Genomic DNA, 8,217 nt, shown 5'->3' with positions numbered 1-8,217 from the left:
CAGCCTGTGGTAGGACCTCTTCTTCTGAGGCAGCTGATAAATGACACAGATGGTGTCGAAGTCCTCCGTTGACAGCTCGCACCGAGGAAGAGAACCTACAAAGGAAACATAACTGTTAGACATAATTCAAACCGAAGAGAAATAAAAGAAGCAACTACTATACTCACTAAGTGTTGAAAACTTTGTTGGAACTGTAAGAGGCGCCAGGGGTCCCCCTCCATTGTGTCCCATCGCCCTGCTGGCCAGCACCATGAGCTCTTCCATTCTTTGATGGAGCTCGACAGATCGACCACGAATGGAGTGTGGGAACCCCATGACGTAAGGTAATCCAACCCCGGGTCTTATCCCCCCCGACAATAACCTTGGGAATATAGAGGGTCTGGAAAACGGAAAGGGGCATCTCCACCCCTAATGACGCCTCTTTCCACAACATCCAGGAGCCCACCATCTGGCTCCAGGAGCTCGGATTGAGCTGCGTCGGGGCTAGCTCATAGGACCTAAGCACCAACCAAAAAAATGGGTAAATGGGCAGCCTAAGTCCGACCTTAAGGATCACCTCACTAATGGCCACACAGCCCGACCTAGGGTAGCAGGCTCTCTCTTTCGGCCCGGGAAGGATTAAGTCTACGCTGTCAGGGATCCTATACTCTGTCCTAAGTCTCCCCAGGTCGACCTCCCTTAATTTTGATGGGTAGTCCGACGCCCCCCAATGCACAGAGGTATCTGGTGGGCTATCCGGTCGTTTCCATATGTTCTCCCCCCCATTATTGCCCCAGCTATTTCTGAGGAGGTCGCCACAATGGGCTCGTCCACCCTCACTATTTCTAAACCCCTTCCTGAACCAGAACTCCCCTCTGAGGCCATTCTTTAAAAATTTAAAAGCCTAAATAGGTATTGAAACTTACGAGTTTGGAGGTTTTCCTAGCCGGAAATGGTATAAGGTCGCCAGAAGCCTAGTTTTTCTCGCCGAAATTGCTTGCAAAATGTCGAAAATCGCCAAAAATTTGAAAGCAAAGTATAATCTTAGTTTTGCAAGGGTAGAAAGCCTGAGAAAACCCCAGAGTCCTCCTTTTATAGAAAAACAAGCCCGATCTCGACCGTTGAATTCAAATGCGATCAATTTAAGCCATTCGTCGCATCCTCAATCTAGGCCATTGAAATGAAATGCCAGATCTGATCTACGCCCAAGATGTCACTGTGACTTTCATGCTTGCTTGAAACGCATCACCTCGGTTACAACCAGCCGTCAATAATAATTAGTAGCCGCAGCAGCCTTTTAGGAGAATGGGCATGGCACCCAACTATCATCTTGAAAACACGCAACAGTTGTCAAATCAATTGACGTTTGAGTCACCTCGGATTGAGCTCCTCCTCCAACTTTACAAAGCTTGGACGCACCTGATGCGAAGGCCATATTGGGTCATCGCCTTGGACGCTGCGTTTCCTTCCATGCTTTATAAAGTTTCGGCCATCTCCCAACGCGTCGACCTTTGGGGTCAGCACACCGGTGGCAGATGAGCTCCTCCTTCAACTTTACAAAGCTTGGTCGCACCTGACGCGAAGGCCCTATTGGGTCATCGCCTCAGACGCTGCGTTCCCTCCCATGCTTTACAAAGTTTCAGCCATCTCCCAACGCGTCGGTCTGTGGGGTCAGCGCACCATATTCGTGAAGTTTCGATGCACCTTACGCGACGTCCCATGCTGGTTGACCGCCTCGTACGCTACGCACAATAACAAAACTTTGGCACATCTGCCTATTATCATAACCTCGATTGCTGCAATAGATCAACCCCTAAAACTCCCATGACTTGTGATCCGGTCAGGAGAGCAAGTCCACGCATGATATAAATATTCATCCCCGGACTTGGGGGACCACTGTTACGCTCCGATTATACACGCCTCGGATACCGAAGTGTCATCTCGCCTCCGAGGCCAAGATCAAGTGGACCCCGTGCAGCATTACTTATTCCGACCTGAAAACGACCCTTCCGAAGCTTCTCCGAAGTGATGTAGCGATTCCTACTACTGATCTGCCGAAACATCTCACCTCCGAGGTCGAGATCAAGTAGACCTCGATTAGAAGATCCGCCGCCAATTTGAGATTTGTCCTACACCTAAGGCTTAAATTGATTTGATGTCTCCATGAGACTAGTTGATGTGACTTATCAACTTTATGTCAATTCAACTCAGAGGAAACAAACTGTCCGCCCACTCTACAAACGTGGTTGATTGACGCCTATGAGTAGACGCTTCATACCGTCAGATGTATATACGCGTTCCACATCCAATGGTTCATACCACCTATAAATACCCAAGGTTTGGCAAGAGGCAAAGGTAATAAAACTCTTAATACATAGCACTCCATAGCAAGTTTATATATTTTCTCCTCCCCCTTTATTGTTGATTTGCATAGCCCCTGGGTACTGTTCCGATCACCCAAACCTGACTTGACCGTCGGAGTGTATACGGCCGCCGCCACCTCCACTGGTTTTGGCCGTGTGCGCTTGACTATTCGCTGATTGTGCGCAGGGAGGAATACATGGAGTAGTTTTCAGTTGGCCACGTGGAAGGACCTATTTCTGGGGTCAACACTTTTGTTTATTGTTTTTGAATTTGTTATACACTTGTGAGTTGTGGTTTGAATAGAAAAATGATTGTTTGTGTGTCTAGATGATTAATGAATTTGTTTGGGTTTGAAAAAAAAGAAGAACGGGGTGTATTGATTGTGTGAAATTGTTAAAACTCCCTAACTAATACTACTACCTTCTACTTTTATAAAGTAGTTAGAAAAAAAAATTCGTCAATTCCAAATAAATCGAAATTCTATCAATCTTTGTACATCTAAATATATATCGTTTAATCCTTATTTAACATTTCACTCGCAAAACGAAAGGAGTTTTAACCAAACTATAATAGCAAAATGCAACTCTACCTTTTCCAATCACTATATAACAATATAAATGTCAAACAAGAAAATGTAATTAAAATATTAACATCTTTTAGCATCCAATTTTGAAAATAATTTATTCATGAGTTTTATGGTAAATATGAATATAATTTAACATTTAACATTATTAGTTATTGTTTAAACTTAAATGTTAACTTATGTTAAATATATTTGATGCGAACCCCGTAGCAATGGAAACTACGAAACTCACAACGAGATTGATGCGGAACCCAAGAACGCCAATACTAACCCGGTTTTGGATCTTGAACCTCAAGAATTGAACCAAGAAACCCTAGATCAGCGAAGAACCTAAAACCCCTTGATTACAATTGAAAGAACCCACAATCCGATTGATAGAATGCCACAAGAAGTTGAATCTTGATAAGTTAAAACTCCCTAACGAATACTACTACCTTTTACTTTCATAAAGTAGATAGAAAATAAAATTCGTCAATTCCAAATAAATCGAAATTCTATCAATCTTTGTACATCTAAATATATATATCGTTTAATCCTTATTTAACATTTCACTCGCAAAACGAAAGGAGTTTTAACCAAACTATAATAGCAAAATGCAACTCTACCTTTTCCAATCACTATATAACAATGTAAAATGTAATTAAAATATTAACATCTTTTAGCAACCAACTTTGACAATAATTTATTCATGGGTTTTATGGTAAATATGAATATAATTTAAAATTTAACATTATTAGTTATAGTTTAAACTTATATGTTAACTTATGTTAAATATATTTGATGCGAACCCCGTAGCAATGGAAACTACGAAACCCACAACGAGATTGATGCGGAACCCAAGAACGTCAATACTAACCCGATTTTGGATCTTGAACCCCAAGAATTGAATCAAGAAACCCTAGATTAGCGAAGAACCTAAAACCCCTTGATTACAATTGAAAGAACCCACAATCCGATTGATAGAACGTCACAAGAAGTTGAATCTTGATAACTTCCAAGATTGTTCAAGAAAAACAATTAAATTGAAAGAATAATTCTCTCTCTATAATATTAAGCAATAGTCAAAGTTCAAAGGTTTTTACAATGAAAAGATATTCTCCTATTTATACTAATGAATAAAAACGTCCAAAACCATCAAATTATGGTAATAATTTGATTCCATAAGAATTCTATTAAAACTAGAAAATTCGGCCAAAAATAGAAAAATCGCTAATTTTTTTGGCCCACGGTCGCATGGTTTAACTTGAGTTGGGGTTTTGGTTTTTGGGAACCATGTGTGCGGCCGCATGTAATTTTGCCTATGCGGCCGCATGGTCTTTATTTCTGTCTCCGCTTTCGTCGCTTGATAACAAATTGATCCAAGTCGATTCGGCCTTCGACCTGAACATGAAAGTTGCTCCATTTTGAGTGCCGAACATGATTCCATCCATGGTTTCTTGAACGAGCAATCCCATCGCTTGTTTAACTTGCTTTGCTCTTAATTGCGTCATTGGTCCGCCATCAACTATCAACGGGTGTCGTCTCGCACTTGCCTTCGTCGGGCTCGACTCCTGAATCATATTATCCATTCCCTCTTCAAAAGGATTCGTTCTCGAATCTGAACCTACATCAAACAGAGAGAGATCAGATACATTAAAAGTAGCCAAAACATTGTACTCACCAGGTAAATCCACTTTGTATGCATTGTCATTGATCCTCTTGATGACTTGAAACGGTCCATCGTCTCGTGGTTGCAATTTTGACTTCCTATGTTCTGGAAAACGCTCTTTTCTGAAATGCACTCAGACCCAATCTCCAGGCTCAAATGTAATGTGTCTTCTTCCTTTATTTGCTTTTGATGCAATCAGCTTTCCTTTCTCTTCGATCTGCATCCTGACCTTTTCATGGAATGTTTTCACCATCTCGACTTTTCGTTTCCCATCCAAGCTACCTCGTTTATGCACAGGCAAAGACATTAAATTCATAGGTGTTAGTGGATTAAAACCATAAACAATTTCAAAAGGAGAAAACGAAGTAGTAGAATGTGTAGCTCGATTATATGCAAACTTTATAAACGGTAAACACTCTTCCTATGATTTCAGATTTTTATTGATCACTGTCCTAAATAGTTGAGTCATAGTTCGATTAACTACCTCAGTTTGTCCATCTGTTTGTGGGTGACAAGTTGTAGAAAATAATAACTTAGTTCCTAACTTACTCCACAGAACACGTCAAAAATGACTCAAAAATTTCACGTCCCTATCAGTCACTATACTTTTAGATACTCCATGTAAACATACTATTTTCCTAAAGAATAAGTCTGCAATATTAGTAGCATCGTCAGTTTTATGACATGGTATGAAGTGCGCCATTTTACTAAACCTATCAATCACTACAAATATTGAATCTCGACCCCTTTTTGTCCTAAGAAAACCTAACACAAAGTCCATAGATATGTCTACCCAAGGTTCACTAGATACAAGCAGAGTATACAAACCATGGGGTTGAACCTTAGACTTAGCCTTTTTATAAGTTATCCACTTTCCACATATTTGTTCTACGTCATATCGCATTTTAGGCCAATAAAAATGTTCCCCTAACATGTCTAAAGTCTTTTGAACCCCGAAGTGTCCCATTAGACCACCCCCATGTGCTTCCTTTACCAATAATTCACGCAAAGAACAATTAGGAATGCACAACTTATCTTTCCTAAACAAATATCCTTCATGCCTATAGAATTTATCAAATGCACCTTTGTCACATGAAGCATAAATACTAGAAAAATCACAATCAGATTCATACATGCCCTTAATATGTTCGAAACCAAGTAATTTAGTACTTAATGAATTTAAAAGCACGTACCTTCGAGACAACGCATCAGCAACTATATTTTCGTTACCTTGTTTGTACTTGATGACGTAGGGAAATGTCTCGATGAACTCCACCCATCTCACATGTCTTTTGTTCAACTTACCTTGACCTCTCAAATGCTTTAAAGATTCATGATCGGTGTGTATCACGAATTCCTTTGGCCATAAGTAGTGCTGCCAAGTCTCCAATGCTCGAACAAGTGAATACAGCTCATTGTCATATGTCGGATAATTCAATGCTGTCCCACTAAACTTTTCTCTAAAGTAAGCAATAGGTCTCCTTTCCTGCATTAACACTGCTCTTATACCGATTCCTGATGCATCACACTCAACCTCGAATGTTTTATCAAAATTTGGTAATGCCAAAACAGGTGCTTTACATAGCTTATCCTTAATTGTGTTAAATGCAATTTCTTGAGATTCTCCCCAATAAAAACCTACACTCTTCTTTACTATTTCAGTCAACGGTGTGGTGATGGTGCTAAAATCTTTTACAAATCGCCTATAAAAACTAGCGAATCCATGAAAATTCCTAACTTCAGTTATAGTCTTAGGTGTTGGCCATTCTTTAATAGCTTTTATCTTTTCTTCATCGACTTCCACCCCGTTAGCACAAACCACAAATCCTAGGAAAATAACTCTATCCATGCAAAATGTGCACTTTTTGAAATTAGCATATAGTTGTTCCTTTCGCAACACAACAAGCACACCATTTAAATGTTCTAAATGCTCATCTAGGTTGTTGCTATAGATTAAGATGTCATCAAAATAAACTACAACAAATTTTCCAATAAAAGCAAACAAAACATAGTTCATTAAACGCATAAAAGTGCTCGGTGCATTAATGAGTCCAAACGACATAACTAACCATTCATACAATCCATACTTAATCTTAAACGCCGTTTTCCATTCATCACCCTCCCGCATGCGAATTTGATGATACCCATTCTTAAGATCAATCTTACTAAAAATGCAAACACCATGCAACTCATCAAGCATATCATCTAGCCTAGGTATTGGGTGACGATACTTTACCGTGATATTGTTGATAACGCGGCAATCCATGCACATTCTCCAAGTCCCGTCCTTCTTAGGCACCAACAAAACAGGTACAGCACAGAGACTCATGCTCTCCCTGACATAACCTTTGCTCATCAACTCCTCCACTTGCTTTTGAAGCTCCTTCGTCTCCTCGGGATTACTTCGGTAAGTTGGTCGATTCGGTATGACAGCTCCGGGTACAAAGTCAATCTGGTGCTCGATGCCTCTGATTGGTGGCAATCCACTTGGCATCTCCTCAGAAAACACATCGTCGAACTCCTGAAATAAAGACTTAACCAAACTAGGGAGGGAAGTGTTAGAATCCTCAAAATTGAGGAGGGACTCCTTGTACACTAACAATATCATTTGCCTATTATCGCTCATAGCCTTTTTCAACTTACTCTCTTTTGCATAGAAGTTGACCTTTGGCTTTTCTCTCCGCTCAGCTGACTCTTTTTCTCTCCTCTCAACTGACTCTTTTTCTCTCCGCTCATGTGGCTTCTCTCTCTTTTCTCCACTCTCAGCCACCTCACCATTTTCTCTCTTAGTGATGGTTTCACTATTGCCTCTCCTTTTTCCTGACTCTCTTATTCTCTCGTCTTCCTCACTTTTTAGCTTGATTTGATCTCCATACACTTGTGCTGGTGTTAATGGTACAAGAGTAATAGTCTTCCCATCCTTGACAAAGCTATAACGATTCTTATAACCATCATGTGTGACCCTTCTATCATATTGCCATGGTTTTCCTAACAAGATATGACCCACATGCATAGGCACCACATCACATGCTACTTTGTCACTATAACTCCCAATTGAGAAATTAATTAAAACTCTTCTATTCACCCTAACTTCCCCACTTTCATTCAACCATTGCAACTTATAAGGCCTAGGGTACCTTAACAATGCTAGTCCTAATTTCTCAACTAAAGTTGTACTAGCTACATTCGTGCAACTCCCACCATCAATAATCATACTACATACCTTATCGTTGACGTAACAACGTGTGTGGAATATATTTTCTCGCTGCTGCTCCGAATCATCCACTTTGACTTGAGTGTTAAGAGCTCTCCTTGACACCAACGATTCCCCAACAGCAAACCCACTTTTTCTTCTTCTTCAATGTCCTCCAATGCAGGCATGTCCTCAAACTCTCCTTCACTTTCACTCACCACTTCTCCACTATCCAACAAAACCATTACCCGTTTATTTGGGCATTGAGAAGCAATGTGCCCTGACCCCAAGCATCTGAAACACTTGATGTCTCGATTCCTTGATGGTTGTGAATCTGTTTTGGGTGCTGTTTTGCTAGCACTTTCTTCTTTCCCTTTCTGCCACTCATTCCTACCTTTAGGTACTGCTTTATCACCTTTGTTGTTGTTGTTCCACCCTGGCTTCCAAGAT

Source organism: Olea europaea, unplaced genomic scaffold, assembly GCF_002742605.1.
Source record: "Olea europaea var. sylvestris unplaced genomic scaffold, O_europaea_v1 scaffold1167, whole genome shotgun sequence".
Classification (NCBI taxonomy): domain Eukaryota; kingdom Viridiplantae; phylum Streptophyta; class Magnoliopsida; order Lamiales; family Oleaceae; genus Olea; species Olea europaea.
This window is presented reverse-complemented; position numbering follows the sequence as displayed.